Consider the following 24676-nt stretch of genomic DNA (forward strand, 5'->3'; position numbering starts at 1 on the left):
ATAAAAAAATATATTTTAGAACAAATTTACAGCAGAATTTTATAACGAGACCAAAAAAAAAAAAAGGTCTAATTTTTAGTAGCTCTATCATCATTTTGAAACTGTATGATTCAAGCATGCATGCAAGACACAGCAAGGGAAATTTTGAGAGTTTCTGATATATAATCACACGCATTTAAAGACTCCCTGAAAACAGTAACAAACTACCTAAGTGTGAGGTTACTTCTAAAAACAACCGTTTTCCCACATAAAAATCCATAGACCATTTATGCTCCATACCATCCAACTACCCATAATTCCCATAGTTACTGTTATCTGTCATCTCTCATGGTAGCACCGGGTTTGGCTTCCCACAGCACACAGACGCTGAGATCGCTGTACCCCCGCCCCCACCCCCCCAGCGCTTTTCCCAGGCCATTCTGATAAAGGTGAGGGTCATGTAATCTTATCGGCTGGACCGCTCGTGTTATTTCCGCTGGCACCCTTTCACACCGCTGTTTGTGCACAAATGGAGTAAGTCTTATCAGCATGAATAGAGAACCGGGGACAGGGAACGTGACCACCTCAACAAGGAAATGCAGCACTGCAAAACACTGCAAACAGATCCCCCCCCCCCCCCCCTGAGACACTGTGGGGTCCGAAACACACCACATTCAGGGCAACTGTAAACCACTGGAACAGGAGGGCAGAGACGGCCCCTATAGGTTACTGTAAACTGTAAGTGAAATCCAAGTAGGTGGAGCATCGATTACTTCAGCATTACTGAGAAACAAGCCGGACAGCTGGGGGAGCAGAACAGCTCATTTTCATTTAGCTTATTGGATTTGTTTGGCAGAATGCGGCGCTCTAATGAGCAGTTTGGCAGCCTAACTTTATTTTTTATACATACGCTAGCATTCAAAAGTTTGGGGTTGGTACAATTAGTTATTGTTTTTGAAAGAAGTCTCTTACACTCACCAAGGCTGCATTTATTTGATCAAGCACACAGTAAAACAGGAATATTGTGAAATATTTGTACAGTTTAAAATAACCTTTTTTTATGATGCAAAATTGAATCAGCATCATCCTTCAGAAATCATTATAATATGCTGATTTTCTGAAACATTTCTTCTTCTTTTAATATTCGTGCCTAACATTTTTATGGAAATTCTATTTATTTGAAAAAAAAATCAGTTTGTTACTTTTGTATAATGTTGTAATGTCTTCACTGTCACTTTTGATTCCCATGTCCTAAGTATAAATGTCTTTAAAAAATAATTCTTGTATTATTATAACACAATGGCATATGTGTGATTCATTAGCAGATTATAGGAATAAGGGGGAACTTCTGCGCAAGACCGATCGACTGTAAAAATGCGACTTTAGAGGTCTTTAAACTTCTCACTAAACGCTGATGAACCTGATTCATTAAAATACTCCATGTCATATCAGAAAAACTCCAGTGTGCACCTTCAACATTTACTGCAATGCTTATTATAACAGTAGTTATAACCCAAAACTGACCAGCTTTAATATAGTCCAGCCTAAGCAATAGTAACATATTATTTTCAGAATGCATACCTTAATATATTAACAAATAACATGCATTAAGATTTCTACATAATTTATTATTCATGCATTTAATTCTATATTTAAAACATTTTTTTTTTATTAAATAAAATATAAACATTTATTTTTATACGCTTCATTTGAAATATCACTTGCCCATAACAATCACATACTGTATTCTTATGCTGTGTATTTGCTCTATGCAAACAAATGGTGTGACACAACACAACAAAACTTGATTATAAACACTATAATGCATGATAGTGGTAACTAATATGTTCAATAAATGAGTAACACATATGTACAATGTCAGATGTAAGAGCAAAAGTTGCTGTAGTAAAAAAGCAAATAACAATGTGAATAAAACTGTAATATCTCTCCTATTTCAGCCTTCATCTACATCCTTAAGCAGGTAGGATACTGTTCCCCCACATCCTGCCATCTGATAAAAGACCCCATCCTCTCTAACAGCCATCTTCTGTTAGTGAATGCATGTCTGATCCGCGCTCCCCCTTTACCAGCGGCAGGGTTCGAACTCAAACAAAGGAAAACAAGCAAGGTTTGTGCTAGTAACAGGTACCATCTGCGTCTGGTTACCTACCCGGCAGTGGTGCATGGGAAAAAAAGAGGTAGCGCTCCTCTAAAATGAGCTGGCCAGAAGTGGCCCCTGAGCCCCTCAAAGCTATACTCCAGAGTACAATGTCTGGAGGTGTTACTGTCTCCTGTTTTGTGGTGTTAAACCATGAAACAGGAACTTTATTTTACACGTGCCCTGTAAAACGCAGCTCTTTTAATCTAGCTATGCTGAGACCAAAGATTTCATTTGGGATTTCAAAAAAGTTTTACATATGGCGACAGTGATAGACTTAATCCTGAAACAGCCCATTACAAACCCAAACTATATGTATCGCATATAGTTTTTTTTCTTCACTTTTTGAATTCAGATTGGTCTTATATGAATCTGAAAAGTAAGACTGATTACCTCTTGGCTTAACATAGTGTTTTATGCAACTGTATCCTGAGGTTGTAGTAATGTATTATGGGATAGCTCTCTCTGTTAAGTATACAGTATATGTGAAACTGCCTTGAAATTTGTCAGATTTATTGTTAAGTTAAACAAGTAAAACAAAAACAAAATTCTGTTAACTTGAATAAATTAAATGGAAACTGAAATAAAACAAAATGTAATAAAATAAAAACTTATTTTATGTTAGCTAATTTCCAAGGCAACATTTTTTATTTTATTTCATTTAGGTTAGCTTGATTTAACTATAAAAATAACTGAAATTGAAATGACTTAAATTTTTGTATAAAGGAACAATCTTCACTCAGAAATTTCTAGTAAATGTCAGTTGGTTGCTTACAAAGAAACAGCAAGAAACACTGAATTAAATGTGACATTTTTGAATTTAGAAATACTGAAATAATATTTTCTTGTGAAATGCACTCTAATAATCGGTTTCTTTTGTAGTTTTGAAAAACATTTTACATATTTATACATTTAAATATTTAGAAAAAATGTTATATGAAAATGGAAAATATAAAAATAACAATTTTATAAAAATGAATAGTATCTCGATGGTGCTAAAATGATTCTGATCTTAGCAGAAAGTATTATATAATTTCTTAAAATGTTCACTCTAGGTACGGAACAGAGCTAAATTGTACTTTGCCAAACCACTGTTATAATGTTCAACCAGCATTAAGTGCCAAAAGACACATACCGACTTTCAATCAAATAGGAAAAAAAACTTTTTCTTGGAGCCACTTATTCCTTATTTAGGGAGTAATATCCCAAAGCAACGCAATTGGGTAGAAAATAGCACTTTCTAGAGCACGTCTCCATTTAAAACCATGACCAAAACCATGACTTCCTCTGCTCTAAATTAGTTCCATTCCTCTTTTTCCTTAGGATGCTCTTTTTGGAAGAGATCTAGGAGTTGGCCAGAGCCTGTGTTTTGGTTTTTGTTGTGCAATGCACTGGAGCTTGAAGGAAGTGTTGAAAATCAGTTGATGACTGTAAGAGCTCCACTACAGAGCCGTTGCCAGCTCTTCCATCATGATTCGGGGAGGAACCTCAGGCATACGGATGCTTAAAGGAGCCCACTGCACAATAAAAAGTCAAGTCTACCTATAACCACTCAGCCAATCATTATTTAATCCATTCTTGATCAAATCTCAGCAGAATATTTGCCAGCACTGATGAAATCAATTACCAATAATTATGAATTCTTTTGATTATAGGGACTCCATGTGAGTGGGTCATGTGCTTTGAAATTCCAACCACAAAACTGTCTTTTCTCACAGTTCAAATCAAATTCATCAAATTGTCAAATTGCATCCGAACTCACTAGCCGCTTTTCCACTGTCGGGCCAGTGCGAGCCATCGCTTAAAACGGGACGGGCGGGGCTAGTAACTGTAGCACCGAGGCCAAAATAGTGCTGCGTTTCCACAGTCGGGCCTGAAGCTCCGCTGCGCTTCACTAAAACATGCCCTTTACACACCTCTCAGGAACAACGTCACGCAAAGCCCATCATTTCTCCAACAAAGAGAAGTTCTCAGAAAACTAATACAAAATATAAGTCACTTGAACTAGCGCGATCACAAAACGAACATGATAAAAGCAGCCGTTTGTTTGCATGCTTTGTTAAATATTTAAATTCAAAAGCATCAATGTTTTACTATAGACCCCTTTTGCGCGGACGTCACAGGTACGTCACGGCGCTAGCTGGAGGCAAAACAAATGGAAAACTGGAGGCGGCTAATACAAACCAACATAGGGTCGGCTACTCAAGGAGCTTAAAATGTCGTCTTGTGTTGTTGGTTGCCAGAATTGACGGAGAACATTTTATATACATTGTTGTGATTAATTGTGACTGGAATTTAAGAACATGGTAAGAAAGAATAAATACAGAAAGTCTATAATTATTTTCCAGTCTTCAGAATTTTTATTTCTAGAAAATAATTACATCTTAATAATAATCCACATTGGATTAAATTATCTCAAACACTCGCTGATGACAAAGTGAGTTTTGAACTCAACAAGTCTTTAGTGCTGGTGTTATAGCTTTTAGCTTTTTTTTTTTTTAGATAACATCATGAATCTGAAACATTTTTAGAAGACCGACAAATAAAGAAGCTTTGATGTAATTCAGGTGGGACTGGCCATGTGCTAAATCTGGACACCTGTAGTCTGTTAAAGGTTAAAAGGTGAAAGTGCAGGTTAATGAAATACATGTTTGTTTTCTAAGTATAAAGACTACTGCTCTAAATCAGACAAGAGAAACACCTAAAAATATCCTTTCAGATTTGGAAAACAAACACAGTAATCGTGCCGGATGACATGATACAGTCAGGGTGAAAGGTTCAGAACAGATCTGAGGCCAAAAATAGGACAATCAGATTAATCTCAATGAGTGTCAAGCCTTAAAAGCCAACATCTTCTGCATGAAATTTTTTCCAACACTTTAAGAGCTGTCATATTTGCTCTTTGCCCTGGGGTTGCTGACTTGGAGTTTGCCGCTGGCAAGCACTACAAACAGCCAACCGCCTCCATGACCTCTGATCCCAGAAGGGTTGGGTTCCACATGTGGGTCAATGTTTTTATTTCAAAACAGAAAATGAGAAAGAGAGCAATGGTGGTTTGCATGGGACATGTACAGCAAATACACTCATCACCTTGACACTGCTTTCTGTCACACACATATCAACAGGTTTTTATTGCATCTGAACTACAACAATAGCATCAGTGTCTGACTACCTACTACTAAGAGGAACATGTTAGTGCTCAAAGTTTAATCATTCATAGCTCAGGAGACTTAAAGGGATACTTGACTCAAATATTAATCATCATTAATCATCATCAGTGAGAAACATTAAGATATTAACAAAAGCAATGAAAACATGACAGACAGACAGACAGACAGACAGACAGACAGACAGACAGACAGACAGACAGACAGACAGACAGACAGACAGACAGACAGACAGACAGACAGACAGACAGATAGATAGATAGATAGATAGATAGATAGATAGATAGATAGATAGATAGATAGATAGATAGATAGATAGATAGATAGATAGATAGATGAAACAATGACACAAAAGGTTGGAAACACTACATTAAAATTACTTAACATCAGTGATATGAGAAAGTCTCTTGGCCAAAGTGCGTTGACTTGACTTGGATGAGTACATTAGACTTTAGTCTGGATGAACTGTATGATGATATGACCATATGATCATAACTGTGGGTGGGATTCTGATGTTGTCTGTAACTAGGTTTCCGCCCAGCAGCAGGATAAATCATGAACACCCTGGACTATCATCAAGAAAATCAGCCAGCTGATCTGGGAAGCGATTTAATGGCAGGACGCACAGCTTGACACCAAAGGGTTCATCAAGTCCATTTATGAAATGGATAAAACCTTCAAATCCAAAAAAGATATCCAGACTGTGCGGACAACTCCCCTTTTGTTGCAAAGCAGATGAGTAATCAGTTTTCGTTGGCTTACGTTAAATAAAGTCATAAAGTGGTACTAATGTTTTAATTTAGCACCATGTGTCTGCTGTGTGATGCTCATCCCTGACTGATCTGTGTCCCGCTGACCCTCATCTTCAGAGACCAACAGTTGCTATATGGCTGGACCAAAGAGATCAAATAAAACAGAAGAGATGGAAGAAGAGACAGAAAAAAGGAGGGGAAGGAGGGGTGGGAGATGAAGCAGGTGGCAGAAGCAAAGATGTGGAAAAGAAAAGAGGATGATATTCCTCCCAATCGAATTGCTAGCGACACGTTCCCCTTTCAAACGCTAAGTACTCTAAAGGATGAAAATGAAGCAAAGGAGTGAGAGTGAAATGAAAGATCGGAGGAAAGAGAGAAAGTGAGAGAGAATGAGCCCGTCTGAAGCCGTGCTGGACTCAACAAGTTAGCAATTACTGATTAGCCAGTTCAGTCCCGCTGGGAGGCTTGTCTGTCCTTGGCTTGGGAAAACAACATGAAAGGACGCCGACTGTTTTGTGCGGGCGACTTGAAAGCGCAATGGCTATCAAAGACATTAGCCTTATCAATGGCCGGTGCTTTAGAGCTGAGCTATATGAAGCAACAAGGGCATGTCTCCAGTGAGGAGATAACTAACACATACCTCTGGCCCTATTTGCATGCACCAGGGGAACAGGAGGGACGGGACGGGGCAGGAGGTGGTTTAAAATTATTATTTCATGAGATTTTGAATTAAAGGAAGAAAAAAATTGGCCAGAACTAGGCACTGGTGCCAGACGCACCCCAAATGCCCATTTCGGTGGCATGGCCAGGAAGGCTGGCACACGACTGGCACGGCTAAGGCTTCCAGATCCATAGCATCTGCTAGGCCGAGCTGTCCTTGGGTGGGATGGATAAAAAGATCTTTTGAGTTCAATAAGTGCAAACTAATCTTGGGTGAGGTGGGCTTTTAAAATGAAAGTTTGACAACAGGGCTTCATGGGCAAAAGAAGTCAATATTCTTAGAACTGTCTTTTTATTTGTCGTAAAAAGTTTTTGTTTTTATCTTGAATGATGGCTGATTGTGCAAAGTGCTAAAGGGAAAGTTTGCCAGAAATCTAACCTTTAACTAGACATTGTCATATGAATAACAAGTCAATAACTACATTGAATTATGATGATTTAAGTTTGATTCACCGAAAATATCTGACTTAAAAGAATCCTTTGGTTTGGTGTCGGACTGTTCATGGATTTTATTAAATAAAAAGAACCAATCATAAGAGTCATTTAATTTGTATTTACACTACACTGGTATGTTTCTGATTCACTGAATAGCACTGAGTCATTAGAGTCGAATTTTTCTATCCACGTGCAAAACTGCCAATCGAGCCGATTCCTATCGGGATGATTGGATTGCAGAATCACTGGATGATTAGAAGCTTAAAAAGGACACAAAAGTACCATTAAAATGTCATAAAAGTGGCCTATATGACTTGTACGCTATATTCCAAGCCTTCTGAAGTCCTTCAGTAGCTTTGTGTTGAATAGAATATATTTATGGTGACTAGATCATTAAGTGGGTTGAACTTGATTTGTACACAAATCATTCAGACTGGTTTCGAGAATTGGATTGACCTATTTAATTAAGAATATCAGCGAGTGAAAAGAAAGATTTGTTTTACTTTCATGAGCACGAATCTACAGCTTATGGAGTCCTTTGTGTCATTTTAGAATCTGAAAAATATTCATTATAATGGATTGGAAAAGAGCGATTAGCATCGACGTCAAATGTATCAGAGGAGTTTGGTTACCAGCACCTGAACTCACCTGTGCACATCAACACTCAAGAAACTTTCATAAAATATTAGGCTGACTCCCAGTGGATGTTTGCCGTTTGTACAAACATCTAGGCCAAAGTTCATCCTCCCTTGTCCCACTCTTGGCTCTTTCGTGGTTTTCCACAGGCTCAGCTGAAAGTCTGACGCACCTTCTGAAGGACAAAGGTTTCCCACAAGAAAAACACACTGGGCCTAACGGTGTTGCCCTCCCTTTCATTGTGCCTGGTTACATAATACTAAACCAATCAATCTAAGGTCTGACTCCTGAAAAGCAAATACCCTAGGCAGGACTGACATCATTTTTGCCAATAGGAGCAATAACAAAACTGCTTCATACAAAATAAATCACTCCTGCGAGAACTTCAATCCTTCTTGTGTGAACTTTCACCTCCGCTGGTCCAATTAATGCTCTGGAATACTAGCTTGGAGCAATTTTGTTAGTCATCGTTAGGTTATACGCAGTTCACAAACTTTTCATCGCTCTCTGAAGTGGAGCATCTAAATTGCTTTGTGCGGGATATGCTTTTGTGTGGTGGTACGGTAAGAATTACCAGTCCCTGAAAATATACAATAATCATAGCAGGGAATACTATTAGTTCAAAGTCCTCAGCCGCAGTGAGGGAAAACCTCATCCCTGAATTTGTCCCTGTCATCGACACAAAGGCAACCACATTTTAACTGGTGATAGTGAGAGAGCGAGCATTTTGTCAGGTCTTATTTGTTCAAGCTGCACATGCTGCGTGCGCTTCGTGATCATTGGCCGCACGCTAAATGGTTGCAAATGGAGCCCTTATCCACTGCCGTAGTCACATATGACTCCCATGCTTCCTCATCAACAGGCCCGGTCAATTAGTAACTTGCAAGGAAAATAAATTGTGGCTTCTGAAGGCTTCCCAGCAGGACAGCTTTAACAGATTGGCTTTGTAAATTGGTCCACACTCAACAAAAACGCCCATTCTCTACCTGCTAATAATAAGCTGACTTTATTTAAACTAGTTTAAGTAGCATATGTGTGTATGTGTGTGTGTGATGTATGTGTGCAGGAGTGTTTGGAATTGGTGGTATGTTGGGTAATTGAGATTGTATTTTAAGGCAAACTAGGTCTTGACTTATTCATCCTGATAAATTCATTAGAGCCATTCATTCAGTTATTTTACTACACTGTATGTTTTTCGATTCACTGAAAATTGGGAAATTATTAGACTCATTTGGTTTGGAATCAAACAGCCCTTCATGCACTGTATGATTCACTAAAAAAACAAACAAACATTAGAATCAGACTACACTGGGTGTGCTACATGTATTGATTCACTAATTAGGACTGAATCCTTAGTCGGTTGAATTGAACTACAATGCATGGACTATATGTTTTTGATTCATCAAAAATAATCAAATCATTCGAGTCTTTTGTTTTGGAATTCGACTGCACTGGTTGCATTGAATATTTTTGATTTACTAAAAAGAACCAAATCATCATTTGTGCCTTCATTCAGTAAACGGACTACACTAGTCGCGATATACTGTATATTTTTGGATTCACTAAAAAGAACCAAAGTGTTAAGAGTCATTTGTTTTGGAATCGGACCACACGGTGCAAGCTTTATGTTTTTGATTCACTAAAAAGAACCTGTTCATGAGATCATTTGTTCTGTCATTTCTGCTGTAGATTCAGTAGAAGTGTTGCAGTCCCCATTAATTATTATGAAAAACTTTGTAAGGTCTAAAGTTTGTTAAGTCTGGTTGGGTGTCTTACTTAACTGTCTGTCAGCAGTACGTTTTCTAATGAAGCCCAATGTTAACACACAAATTAAAAGACTATTGTTCACAACTAACAGCAAAATACGTGATGGAAGTTTCCGTTTTTCGGAGGACTATTAACCTGGAATCACAGGCTACACTAGTCCTGTTCTTGAAAGAGCGTAATGTGATACAGAGGTATTTCAGCCATGGGAGAAGCCTTCAAAGGTGGTCCGCTCTGGCATCAACCAGCCATTTGGCTGCCTTTGTCACTTTATGAACAGAAACAGCGAATTGTACTTGGCACGTGAAAACTGTTAATACATTGCAGAGAAATTTGCTTTAAGATTTTCTCCTTAATGCAAAACAGACACTCTGCTTCATTGTCTATTTTTTATTTTTTTTTGCTTAGCCTTCTTAGCACATTTCTGCAAAATAACAAGATTTTTATTTCTGACATCCTCCATAAACAAAGTCATCAAAAGTTTAACGTTTTGTTTTACAGTATTTACACACAGGGCTCCTGTTGGCAAAATGGGTGCCCTAAGCAGAATTGTACTGTTGTGCCCCCTCCCCAAAAATATTATAGAAGAAGAAAAAAAACACACCTACTATAGGGTTCAAAATAGAACTTTAATACAGCTAAACAAAGTAAGTAAACAAATAAATAAATTGTAATTAAACTCTATTATTTACAAAGAAGAAGAAATTACAGAGGCTGTAGCAATTCTATCGCAAAAAGGATTATTGAATTTGAATTGCATAATTGCAGATTGCGTACTCAGCATATAGTGAACAGTGGTACGGTTTACATACATAAAACATTTTAAGACACCATGTCAATTTATAATGTAGGCCTACATCATGTGTGATGTACATGCACCCTACCATACACATAAACAATGAAGTATACTTAAATAATAAGCATCTAGTTATTTTTGAACAGAAGAACTGTGCTCAAACAGCGTTTATTGTTAATAGCTTTTTTCCGAATTAATAACAATTCCTAATTAAGATTTTTAACTTAAAGGTCTATAAAATAGGACAAATTTTCTTTCTTATTTTTTTGAAAAATGGTTTCGCATAATTACATTACTTTTTAAATATTTATAATTACTAATGTGTATATATTTAAAATGTCATTATAACATTTATATTTTACATTCTATTATTCCAATATTGTAACTTGAAGTGTAAAACAAAGAGAAAAGAGCACAGCAGGCCCAGCGTGTGCATCAAATATTTGAGTGATTGTAATATCATATTTTGGTTTTAAATTCCCTCATGTTTCTATATCTGCATTGTGCATGTTTTAAAGCTCATCCTATTTTCCATAGACCTGTAATTTGAAGGTACTTAAAATGCATCCGCCACAAAACAGATCGGCACTGTGGCTCACTGAGGCTTCAGATCCATGAGGAGATGAACCAGCATGGGAAGACAACAAGAGCCATAAGCTCCAAATTATTGTAATTATCATATGCTTCAGGAATTTCCTGTACCAGAAAATGGGGTATATGAATGTCATATGTAAAGTGTTATGAACGTGGAATTGTTTCATATAGTCTCTGATGGGCCCAAGAAGGTTACTCTTTGCACTCGGAGCTGCAGTTAAATTCACACATGTCCTGGTGTGCTAACTATAGGAGTGGTGGTCACCAACCGATTACAGAGCTGAGAGACATCAAATGCCCTTTAAAAAGGAAGAAAACTAACATGACAGATGCTAAAGGAACTTTTTGTACAACTTTCCAAAACAACTCCTGCTTGCTAGGGAATTGTTAAAAGAGAGATGATGATGGCATGGAGAAATAGTCAAGACATAAAACATGATAACAATGTGACTACAAACTGTCAATACTAAAATCTTACTGAATCAAAAGTACATTTCCTCATCCAACTAGGTCATAAATAAATAAAACAAACAATTAAATACATAAAAAAAATAACCGGTTAAATTACAATTCAATTCAATTTAATTTAATTTAAATGTTAAATATAATTATAACAAACTAATATAATTAATTATTTATAATGAATTTATATTTTCAGAATAATAACATAACTACAAAAAAAAAAATACGAAAAAGAAAACAAACAAAAAAGGTTTTCGCAGTTGAACTCATACATACATTCTGGGGTGATTCAGCGATTGTAAAAATAAAACTTTTTTTTTTCTTTTTTATATTTGATTAATAAAATTATAAATATAAATGCTATTATTATATATCTAAAAAAATTTTTTTAACTATAATATTTTAATTGTAAACAGATTGATCAGAATTATATTATATATTATAATATATTATAAATATATAATAATGTTATAGGGCTGTCACTTTTTATTCGATATTCGAATATGCATTCGAACATGGCGTGAAATATCCGTAATCGAACTATAAATAAAATATCCGGTATTTAAAATGCCATCTGTAGCGCATTTTTTACAGTCTATGATTAGACCGTTTGTTTTTTATTTTATTCTTTGCCATCTTATCCAGTAGAGAGCACCCTAGATGTATTGTAGCGTAGGCCCATGACCAAATCAAGCGAATAAGAGCTAGTAGCCAGGCACGTCTGTGCGCTCCGAAAGTGTGTTCTCCACCGCGGGGAACATTGTAAATAAAAACAGAGCCGCACTTGATCCATATCAAGTTGATAGACTGGTGTTTCTTGCAAACAATATTAAGAAATAAATTAGGCTAGGCTATATGCTATATAGGCTTCTGCTGCTGTTTAAGTTGTCATGTTATTGGCATGAGCGCTAACCGCTAAGCTACTCTAACCTAAGCTAAATGCTAAAAAAAAAATAATTGTAAAAAAATCTTCAGAAATCAGTTTCTTCGTATATATAAAATAAAATGGCTCTATACTGTCCTATTGAACATCTAGTTGTATCGTTACATAGCAAAGGCTATGAACTATGCAAACATTCAAGATGCCTACTGTAGATTGGCCAATGCGGAATGAAGTGAAGGTAGTGTTTTACATTACAAGAGTCCATGGAGGTAACTAAATATGTCTACATTTATGCAGGAAGCATGAAAAGAAAACAGCAGCAATGCTTGCATACAATCCGCAAATTTCAAAATGTCAACCCACACATGAAAATACTTTTCAACGCATATGACGTCAGATTCTAAACACAGACTTTTCGGCCCTTAAGCTGCACCAGTCCCCCCTCCACGGCTCTGACAAGCACCCTGAAGTAGGTGAAGATCAAACACTGCAGCCTGGGGTAAATTATATCAGATTCCACTTTGCTACGAAGGCCTGCATTCGCTTTCCGACATTTACAGTCGAGGGCGACCCTAGCGGAGGCCCCTCGGTCTCTTTCGCTCTAAATCCCGACAGCCGCTTACACTTGAGTCAGAAAGGGGGGAAAGGAAGAAAGAAAACGCAGACCATCTGACTTCCATTGCTCAGCTCGGCGTGTGTGTTCCGTTTAGCCACTGGTATTTGGATGAGGCGTACGGCGCAGCTACCAGAGCCCTGCTCCAAAACGTGTATGATGTCATTGAGGTTCCATCATTACAGGCTGCAGATGAGGCTGCTTTGGATGGGCCAGGTCAGTTCCCACGCTTGTTTGGCAGACATCAGCTCCTGCAGCCATAATGTGAAGATGCTTCTGGACGAGATAAAAAATGGAAAAGAATGCAAAAAAAACAGAAAGGGTGAGGATCTCCCTCATAAGACTTCCTATTTTTGGGCGCTCCCTCCTCGATCATTCTGAATGGCTCTTATGTTGCATTCCATATCAGTGAGTCTGTCTAAGAGGCCCCGCTTGCGGGAGTCTCTTGTTCGTTAAACACAAAGAAGTAATGAAATACAGTACAATGAAATGCACTAATGCCAAAAACCGAGGGCTCCGCTAATTTCTGGCCTGTAAGTCTTAGTACTGATGATGTTCCGGCTGTTTATCTGTGAGGCATGTGTCTTTGGGTGTGCTCTGATGTGAGATGCAGAAACCTCATTCTCAAACCAGCACTTCCTGTATTTTCTATAGCTCAACTTGTAAAGCATATTCTAGTAATGTCAAAGTTTTTTCTTGTGTCCATACTTCCCTAATACATTGTATGTTAAAAGCAGTTTGTAAAATAATCAGTACATCAAGTAAATATAAAACAGTAATTGGAAAATACCCTTAATTGTAAATGGCAGGTAAAAGCAACAATAGTAAGACAGAGAATGACAGAACGATAGAATGACAGAATGATAGAACAATAGAATACATCAGTTTCAGGGCATCATGGTCACCAAGCTGGCATCTCAGCCCTGGCACAAGCAGATACCCATGAGGGTGCAACACTACCACTGCTAGCGTAGGGGGGTGGCAGACAGACAGGGGCCTACCAAACAGCTTGCGACCATAACTGACAGTGGCTAGAGAACAATGAGCGCAATTATTGAAAAGAACACGGTCCAAGTCTGAGAGCCCTTCCACGTCAAGTCTGTTTACTCGCGAGGGGGTTCGTAGCAGGGCACTGACCTCCCGAACGCCAGCGGTCCTTTAGAAGCGGCTGGTTGCCATGGTTTTCCTCCATCACCAATGACAAGTGTCCAGCTGGAAGGGCTTTCTGGGCCATTGATTACTCGACTGTATTCCACAGATCTGCCCGAGCAAGTCAGAACAGCGGGATGAGGTGGCGCGATGTGAAAATAAACCCTAGAGTGTGACGGACAGGTTTTCTGAAGGTTTCAATGCTGAGGTAATATGGAAAGATTCGCCAGGGCTCGAACAATAATAAGTGGTGAATCACAGCTTTCATGGACCATTAGGAAGGAATTCCTTTTTTACTGCTTTTTTGGCTGCTGAGAACCCCAGACAACCGATCGGGAGGGTGTCAGCAGGCTGCCTTTCAGCAGGTAGGCGGGGCTTGCGGTGCCTTACCGGTGCAGCCAAAACCCTCGGCGGCTCCTTGCAGGTGCCGTGACGCTCCTGGGGGAAAGAAACCACTATGGATTCCAGCTGGAGAAACAGCTCCAGTTCAGCGCCGTTTCTTGCATGGTAGGCGAATTTGAAAGGGCAAAAGGGGGACCATTTCCACAGTGCTGATACCCAGTACAGAATAGACCTTGAAGTGTGTTGAAGAGTCTCGCTACTAACAATGAATAATAGCCAGATTATGCGAGAGCGCCTGTCAAGTGGCACACAGAGCCGAGTCGGCAACTGAGGGGCGCCTTATTGAATCCTTGAATTGCATTTACAGCTCGCTCGCTGTCTGTGTGTATGTGTGTGTGTTATGCGAGTATGGTGTGGGTGTACAGAAGCACAGAGCTCCTCTGTATTGTGTTGCGCAGAAGAAGGTGGAGCGGGAGCAGGCGGGGTGTGTGGTACGGACTTGATGTAGGGGGTGTGAGCGATGCAAGAGTGCTCCAGAACTGCAGGGAACTTCTTCCAGATCCCAGCTGCCCAAGCCTGGCTGCAAGCTGCAAGCAAGTGCCAGGCTTCTTTCGGCCTTCCTGGAGGAATTCCAGCCGGCATTGGAGGAGGAGGCTACCAAGAAAATGCCAAAAATAATGTCTGGGTCTATATAAAGTTAATCGCATGGGTCAGACAATGCCGAGTCATAAAGAAAGGGATTTAATTTGTCTTTAAGAGGACCAAAGATCACATTGCAGTGCTTAATCTGCTATACCTGTTATTTTTCCAAATTAAGACAGAATGGAACAAAATTCCTACAGGTCTAAGGCTTGTGCAACAGGGTATGTTCTCAAAATCGACAAGTTGAGGGCTGCTTGATGGAAGCTTTTACATTAGACATATTCTTATGTTCAGCAACTAGACAGCATAAAAGAATTGAATGCTGGGATCTGAAAATTCACATGATAGCCAAGATGTAGCTTCTTCAGAGTGCTATATCATACTTTCAGGGGAAAAAAATAAAATACAGAGAGGATGCATTACATTTATCAGAAGTGACAGTAATAACATTTATAATGCCACGAAAGATTTGTATTTCATATAAATGTCATTCTTGTGAACTTGATTCATCAAAGAATCGTGAAAAATTATATCATGATCTTAAGTAAATCAGCATAATTTATTTCATTCGTCATTCGACACTGGAGACTGGAGTAATGCCTGCTGACAAATTCAGCGTTCCCATCACAGGAATAAATTAATAAATTCAGCCTTGGTGAACATAAGAGACACTTCATGACTCATCCAGGTCAGTGTTAAAATGGTACAAGTGAATCAGAGGATTCTGGCTTTTCTACAACAGAGTTAAGTTTATCTAAGAAGCATTTAATGCATTATTTGTCTAACAATCATGGGACTGAGTTTATTTTGCAGATAATTATGGCTTTTGTTGAGCTGATGGTCAGGATAAGCATGTGTTCCGAGCCATTAAATTGTGCGCTTGTTCTGGAAGCGGCTATACTTGTTTTGGTGTAGTTGAAACCAAAAACACTAGGGGATTCCACACATTAGCCCTGCCTAGTTTATCCACAGGTGTTTCACTTTGGACTACTGAGACGTCACTAACCTGCATAACAGTAGAGTACTGAAAATCTCTTTCAGTACAGAGACGCCACATAGAACAGTGCATTTTTATATATGTTAAGTATAAATAATTGTTTACAATAATGTTAAGGGACAGTTTACCAAATAAATCAAAAATTTTCTCTCCCATATGTTGTTTCAAATATATCTGAGCTTAATTATTCTGTGGAGCACAAAAGACAGTGTCCAATATTACCCATAATGTCCACATTGCCCATACCGTCCAATTGTCCATCCAATTAAAGTCAATGGGGTCCAGAGTTGATTTGGACCCCATTGACTTTCATTGTTTGTAAAAAAAAAATATAATTCGAAATATCTTCGTTCGTGTCCCACAGAAGAAAAAAAAGTTATACAGGTTTGGAAAGAGGGTGAGTCAATGATGATCTTACTGTTAGTCCAAATGAACCACCAAACATTACCAAATAAAAACTGCTGGATCACAGAGGGGAAGTAACAGTTCCTATAAAGAACACCAGATTATGGACATCTGCTGAATCCTCTAGAACTGAACACTCAGAAGTGGCCTACAAGATCAAAATGAATACCATTATTAAGATTTCTTTATTTCTTTTAGTGAATTCAGTGCAAAAATACAAAAAGCATGGGCAAATTGCCAATCAACCACACTATAATCAGCAGACGCCAATTCATTTTTAACAGCTGTCCTCAGAGTCAAGATGAATCCAAACCAGAAGCAAAGTATTTGTTTCCCTTTCCTGAAGAGTTGCTAATTCTGATGGGCAAGTTTCTTTCTTGGGCATGTGACAATTGCTATTAACATACCGCCCTTTCCTTTTGTGTCTGAAATATAACTGATAAGAATGGCCCGGGCTGATGCTGCTGGAATCCCCCCGTGCATCCTGCACTGTTGATTCCGGAACGACCGGGGCGGTGATCATGGCACTTGGCATAATATATCACTTTCCCGAGAGCTACACAGATGATGCCTTTCCTTTTGGAAACCAGGTAATTCTCGCCTTGAATGAAACAATTGATCTGTGTGTCACCCAGGCGTGACCACACTTTAGCATTGTTTGTGAAATAAGATATATTTGTCCCTTTAGAATAAACACGATTGGACTATCCTATTCGGCCTCGTGCGCTCTTTTTATTCTACGTGCCACACACTTCTACTCTATTGATGAACAAGTTTCCACAATGCCTTCCTGACTCATCTGTGACGTTTAGTGACATCTAATGCACAAAGTCAAACACCTGCATTACATTTATCCTGTTTAGACCAAGTGTGGGACAGAAATGCTGATGTGGCTCACACTCAATAACAAACAGTGCTAAATATCTGTGGAAATGGCACAATGTTGATGATTTTCCATTCGTCCCACTGAGCGCCCCAAATATGATTTTTTTCAACCCAGACACATTGTAAAAACATGCCTGTGGCAATATTTCTATAAAATGTCCAGTATAGCCCCTTTCACACTGCACGTCGGACCCGCAGTATTTCCGGAACATTGCCGGGTCGCCTTCTGTGTGAAAGCAACCACGTCCCGGGACTGATTACCGAATTCAACCCGGGTCGGGGACCTAGTAACATTGTGGAGTTAGACCCGAGACGAGCGCTGTGTGAACAAAAGCCAGATCTAATTCCATATCGAAGTGATGACGCGCGTTATCGCGCGACTCTTTTACCGGCTGTTTTGAAGGAAGATCAACGTTCGCGACGAAAACATGTGTGCAAACTGTAATGAAGCAGAGATCAGTTAGTTCCTCATTTTCCGCGCTAACGCCGAGATCGTTTCAGTGAAAGTATAACGTGCCTAGCGTTGTCGACTCATACATTACAAGTCACGTGCTGATGTCACATGTCGTTACGGGGTTTTCAAGGGTTGTGTGTGAAAGCACGCACATATACCGGGTCATCACTGGCAGTGTGAAAGTGCAAAATCTAGCGACCAGGGAACAATTGCAGGAACACTTTACCCCTGTATTTGCCGGAATGGCAGTGTGAAAGGGGCTTAAGTGGCAATACAAGGGTGTTCAGTATTATCCAAAACAGATGAATGGGAATTAGGCAATGTGTTTAGTATGTTGGTTGTTGTGCATATCGCGGCAGTTTGGAAAATAACCCCAACCAAGTGTCAACAAAACAAAATGTGAGATTAAAAAAATATATAGTTGAGCTCTTTTATCGTAACTCATGTTTCACGGGACTTGTATCTGAGCACTTTGTTACGCAAGTTACCATGTAAGCTACCAAGCAAGTTTACTACACCATGTCATGCAAAGATCAAAATGTATTAGTTTACAAATCATGCACTACGATACAATATTCAGAAATTATAACATAGTATTGTGCAAGAAAAGGTGAAAAGAAATGTGTCTTTAGTCATCAATAATCTATCACTGTAATTGTAACTTGTTTAAAGGGGAATAAAATATATTGGTGTTTTAAAAAAACATACCAAAACATACAATTCACCGCTCTTTTTTTGGCTGAAATGAATACTATTAGCACCCATTTCAGCTTTAAAAAGTGCAGTGAATTGTATTGGTGTGTTTTTGGAAATGTAGGTTTCCAAAGAGCCTATGTTGATTTCTTTTTTCACATTTGACACAAGTCTGTATTTCTAATTACAATGTACTTAACACTTCGATTTGTCAGCATGTTTGATCCAAGTGACATGGTAGGTTAAACTCTTTGCTAGTTCACACAGTTAAACACAAGGTCATGATCTCACTGGCGATCAGAAGACAGACTAAATACTTTTGTGTCACATACATCAAATTTCTGGTGACAGATCCTAAGCCAAGCCAATTTTTCTTGCACTGCAGTTCCTGATGATGGTGGTGATAAATGTTCCAGCACGCAGGAACATGGAAAAACTCATTTCCTCCCTGGCTGAAAAGCACCAAGCCCCCAGAGAGCCATTAAGATCAACCGGTGTGGACACGGGGGCACAAGGGGCAGACAGAAATGATAACCTAATCATCTTATGATTCCAGATGAAGCCAACATAAAAATCACATTCAATCACATGCAAATGCCACCAATACTGAAAATCTCAACACAGAACTACAAGACACTATGAACTCTAAAATTACTCTGCAAAGCGTCCTCTGGCAGACTGGAGCATATTCCCAAGCTCTGTAGTTATTTCTAGCAATTAGCAGACCCCAACTGTGCTGTTAATAGTCTCTGAGGTGTGCTCTCCCGTTCAGACCTTGCTTTGTTTTCCCGCCCCACCGCATTGTTCAAGAACGTTAACTTACAACACCGGCTCCTTTGAGCAGGACTCACCAGAAAGAGCCCACCCTAATGCTGGCACTGATGCAGGAACGCTGACAAATAGCATTTACCTTGAGCTCTTCTGCTAGCATGCTGAGAGCTGCTGTTTGTCTAGATAACATGACAGAGGAGGAAGGAGAAATGGAGTGCATGCAAGCCAACTGGATGAGAAGAATTAATCTATTATTACTTGGTTAAAGTATTTCACACATGGTGGTCTAGAAGAAAACTTCTCAGTGTCTTACGAATATATATATATATATGTATATATAATTATTTCGTTTTAAATCCTTTATCTAATGTGAAGAATGTTTCATAACAGATTCACTTGGCTTATTTATCTGTGTGTTTTCCTGGAAATAAAAAGTTGTTCTATTTATATGAAATTAAATTGAATAAAAGTAGTAATGTCATGATGTAAGTAAAAGAGAAATTTGCCCAAAAAGTCATAAGAAACATTAATAAAAAGTTAAATAACATAAAATAAAATAAAATGGTATATATGCAAAGCGTAATGGTATTCCAATATAGTAACGAATACAACTGTATTACCATGGCAAACAAAAAAATGCTGCCATATCAAAAAATAAAATAAATAAATAAAATAAAACTAATTTAATAAAAATAGGTGAAAAAAATGCTAATTATAATAAAAAACAATTATATTGGGATGTAAATAATAATATATATTTGCAAAGAAATATGATATGAAAAAACAAAATTAAAAATAAAATATAAAACAAAACATTGTGATATTAAAAAGTTACCATAAAAACAATACCATACCAAGTTTTTTTCTTTTTTTTACAATTTTTTTTAAAAAGGTCAATCTAAGGTTAATCTAAAACTTTACATGAACAGCCTGAACATGATCAAGGCATCTGAAAAGGGAACTAAAGGACTGGATAAACATTATGCTTCTGGAGCAGCATCAGCCAATGATGTGGTCTCTTTTCCTGTCTGCTCGTATCCCCACTGCTATGTCCCCTCTGCTGGTGTTTTTTCGTAGGAGTTCATTGTTCTGCACGGTTGTGACTCATTGGAAATTGTTGATGTGGCGGTGCGCAACAGAGCCCTGCGGGGTGTCATAAGTGGCCCATGAATATAACAAGCTTCAGAAAATGATAGAGTTGACTGCAGTCTGTAGCGCACATGGCCTCTTAACCTCTCCCAGTTATTTTGAATAAAGATCATGTTTAGCATTCTCTTGTCGAGTTGGACTGGAGCTTTTGATACATGATATGATGTTGTCAAGAGTTGTTCATAACTTCAAGCGAACAAGTGTGAGGTTTCATTTGAAGTAGGCAGTTCAGATAAATATTTGCACTGAGGCTACAAGGCATGTGATGGTAGCTGGCACTGTCTTAAAACTGATTCCTGGTTGTGAAAACTTGATGACAGCATCTACACACCAACACACGAGGGGCAACAAACATCCACAGTGTTCCTCACTTCCCAGATAGATTTCGGGAGGATATGGTTTTGGTGGTTTCGGGGGGGTGGCTGGAAAAGAGCATGACAATAATGAAGGATCAGGGTCCAGTGCACTGCGTAGGATGAGGAGACAATAAGTGCTCCTTCAGAAGCCATCCAAAGAGCTTGCTCTATAGGCTCAGGATAGGCCAGTGAGCTTTTCCAATAAGTGCTCTTTCCAAATAATATAATGGAAAATGCTCCCCAAGGTTGAGGCATTTGCAGAAAAGTCACATCAATATATTAAAGGTTTTTGGACTGCCATTTTCCATATACATAAAATGCATGGTGATCACTAGCTGTCATATTTGCAATTTGTTATTTATTGATTTTATTTTCACATAAATCTATTTGATGGGTTGGGATTTGAATGCTGTTTCAGACTAATGAGACAATAAAATGACTACACTTATATATAAAAATAACATTTTTAAAACTAGTCTGGACCACCACTCGAAACACTGTCGTTGTGCTGATTAATATAAATCAAATTAACCCCACTACAACACATTTAAATAAAATAAATATCAAAATTAAACAATAACAATAAGCTGCATGATACCTTTGCATTGATTATTGTGAATCACATACCCCATTACTACAAAAAAAAATCAAAAATAAAAGATCATGATGCCCTTGATTAATATCAATCAGATTAACTCCTATTACAATAAACTAAAATTATACAATAATAAAATGAAGAATAAAATAACAATAATCGTTTTAGTTTTTTTCTTCATTTGATGGGTCTTTTTCTCTAAGAAAAAAAAAATCTACATCAATATTTTAAGAAAATGACGATGAATGCATTGAATGAGATGAAGAAGCTTATGAAGATGTATCTATTAGAGAAATAATATGGGCAAAGTGTATGGATGTAAACATGTGAATGGGTGATTTCTGCCTTTAGACAAACACTTTTTCCTACAACTAATCATGCAATTTAGTTATTGAAGATGCAAATATATATTTTATCATTCCACAAAAAAAGGTCCAAAATCTCTGTTTGAATGGGTATGAACCAATTGAATAACTTTTCTGTTCTCAGTCTTCATGGAACTATCTGCTAATGCACTTTTCCTACAAGTTCAGTTCTGTTTTGATGTGATTGATGTGGCGATGATCAATGTTGTCATACCAAGTGAGCTTCTTGTAATACTGTCTCTCCCTAGAGACTGGTCTGTCTGAAGTCTTGGGGTTCAGCGGCACCAGACATCCTCCAGTCCAGTATGGGACGCTCAAATAGAGACCATACCTAATCTGAAGCTGCCATTCTCCCCGCGCCGCAGATTTTTACAGTAAGCTGTTTGCCTCTGAGCTACTCCACTCCATGACTGATGCACTTTATACAAGCACAAAGCTAAATTTCTGCCCTGCTCCCCTTGCTTTCTTTTCTACCTTCCATCTTTTTCCCCTCTCCTTGAAGTTGCAGAATGCCCTGAATATTCATAACTGTGTTTTCTTCTAACAAGCATGCAAAATGGATATCAGAGCGCCTTGGCTGCTTGACAACACCAGCCTCTCTAACAAAGAGAGACTGGAGAGGAAAATGAATGAAAATGAGAAAAGGACAGTGAGAGTCAAGGCGATGCCCTGGACAGTTCAAAGGGTGCATTCCTAGCATTTGACAGAGGGTAAATGATGCATTTCAACTCGAATCTATTTCCTCTGTTTCAACGAAGTCAACCATGAATAATACAGACTCGCTTGAGATGTTGTTAAGTGGTCTCAAGACACTAAAAGATAAAAAAAAATTAAAAACAAGTTGAACATATGCAAGTGAAATCTTTTAAGCTGCTTTTAAGTCAAAATAAAACAGACACAAATGTAATGGCAAACACCTGATACCTGTATACAATTAGCATGATTTTCACAGAAGAGTGTTTTTGCTGATCATGTAAGCAATTCATACAATTTACAATTATTCTTAAATACATTAAACATTAGCAATACATTCTACTTCTGTGATGTAGAGTGAAAAAAAACTTTGGGGAACTTGACCTTCCAGGTCACACTGGAGCTTCTACCTGAGTGTGGACATATGAGCATGGAAGTTGAAAATCGTTTCAATGTATACTAAGGATAACACTTCTTTTTCAAATCTATTGCTATTTGCTACCACTGCTGTAATCTTTATTATGTAGGTAAACTGAGATTTGATTACTGTTGGAAAGGTTGCATTATCTAAACCAATACCTAAATTTGGGTATTTGGCAACAAAAAAAAAAAAAATTCACTGCAAGCACATACTTACTTATGGAAGCTGAAAAGAAAGGTCATTTTATCAAGAAGCAGTGACCCTACACTATGAGGAAAAACAAAGTTTGGATATTTATTTAATAGCAAAACTACATGAATAAACAGGAAACAGTTGAAATGTTGTTATTCATTGTTGTTCATCTTTAAAAGCAGTTATTCACAGATCTTTAGAAGCAGATGTGTTGCCTTAAAAAAAGCAATCCATATTTCCTGTATTTAAACACAAGCATGCAGGTGTTGTTTATACTATCACAGTCACACAACAAATATGCAAATATGATTAAAAAAAAATCAGTTTTAAGTAAATAAAACAGAATTACTTTATGTAATATATACATTTTTAAATATGTATTTGTTTGTGGAGCTATCCTGCTGTGGAAAAGGCGTTTAATTAATTTAAATAAGTATTATTATTATTTTAAAATAATAATAATTATTATTATTATTATCATTATTAAGTTTATTTGTTTATTTAAAATTTATTAAAACATTTGGGAACCTGAAAATATATGAGATTCTACATATTTATCAGTGCTGACAGAACTAGTAGTCTAGTAGAACTAGTAGTCAGGGTCTAAAAAGCACATCAAACCAGACACCTTGAGTCCTGTACAAAGACAACTCGCCCACTAACTATCCCAGAATTCCTCTTCCACTTCTCACCGCTAAGGGAAGAACAGAAAGTTCCAGAACACAGGAACCTGCTCCCTAATCTGCTTTAAATCTATCTGGGCCACATTTATCTGTCTTTTGTTGCCATTGCTGAGACTGCTGAATAGTGCTGGGTCACAAGGGTAAGACGTCTATTCCTGCTCGGGCTCAGGGGGGTAGAGAAAGCACGGCGGGCTCACCGGCCTGATATTTTTGGAGGAGCTAGGACCCCCTCCTGCCCTCGTTTTTCCTTTTCCTCTTCTCTAAAACCCAAATAAAGTAAGTGATGGATGAGCGAACAGAGGCAACTCCTCCCCCATCAATCAGACTGAGGCGAACCTCCTCACGGCCTCTGGAGGACCGATCCGTGCGCCCCCCACATCACACACATGCAACGCTCCGCCGTATCCCGAAACAAAATTATGTACAATTGCCATAACCCAGACAGGAAGGGGAGCGGGTGAAATCGGTCAGGAAGAAAGAAAGAAAACGAGAAAGGAGGAGACGCGGGGCAAGAAAAAAAACACTGCAGCAAATGGTCCTGGTTAGCAGCGGCAGAACAGAAGGGTCTCCTGAGTCCCTGGGCTGTGGGGGGACCCGACTCCCCTTTATGTACGGGGGCGTGTGTCCGCGCTGGTGCATGTACACACACACCAACTACAAGGAGGCAAATTCCAACAGAGTGGCGTCATCAGGAGAAAAGCAACTGGTGCAAGAACAACATACCTCGCACCAAGGAACCAAGACACTTAGACATGAAAAAACAGGGTACAATTGGTGCACACACACTTATTCAAAGGGAAAATTGTAATCATTTCAGGCCCGCATGGTGCAAGGGGTTTTCCCCCGAATTGGCTAATACAATAACAGCAAGGTTCTCACCTGCTGCATTGTTCATTTTTACACACAAGTGTCAGTGAGCTTTAAC

At 38.4% G+C, this 24676-nt stretch overlaps 1 protein-coding gene and 1 long non-coding RNA gene across 2 annotated transcripts in view; one reads left to right on the plus strand and one right to left on the minus strand.

Moving 5' to 3' along the window:
* LOC113066870 (G1/S-specific cyclin-D2-like) overlaps window positions 1-24676 on the minus strand; it is a 140925-nt gene that overhangs the window by 69967 nt on the left and 46282 nt on the right. The gene's annotated exons all lie outside the window — the stretch shown is intronic.
* LOC113066871 (uncharacterized) lies at window positions 15114-23338 on the plus strand. Its single transcript, XR_003279227.1, has 3 exons — window positions 15114-17084; window positions 22011-22136; window positions 22311-23338. It is a non-coding gene; the product is annotated as an uncharacterized LOC113066871 (long non-coding RNA).

The sequence above is a fragment of the Carassius auratus genome, chromosome 50, assembly GCF_003368295.1.
Source record: "Carassius auratus strain Wakin chromosome 50, ASM336829v1, whole genome shotgun sequence".
In the NCBI taxonomy this organism is placed as follows: Eukaryota; Metazoa; Chordata; class Actinopteri; order Cypriniformes; family Cyprinidae; genus Carassius; species Carassius auratus.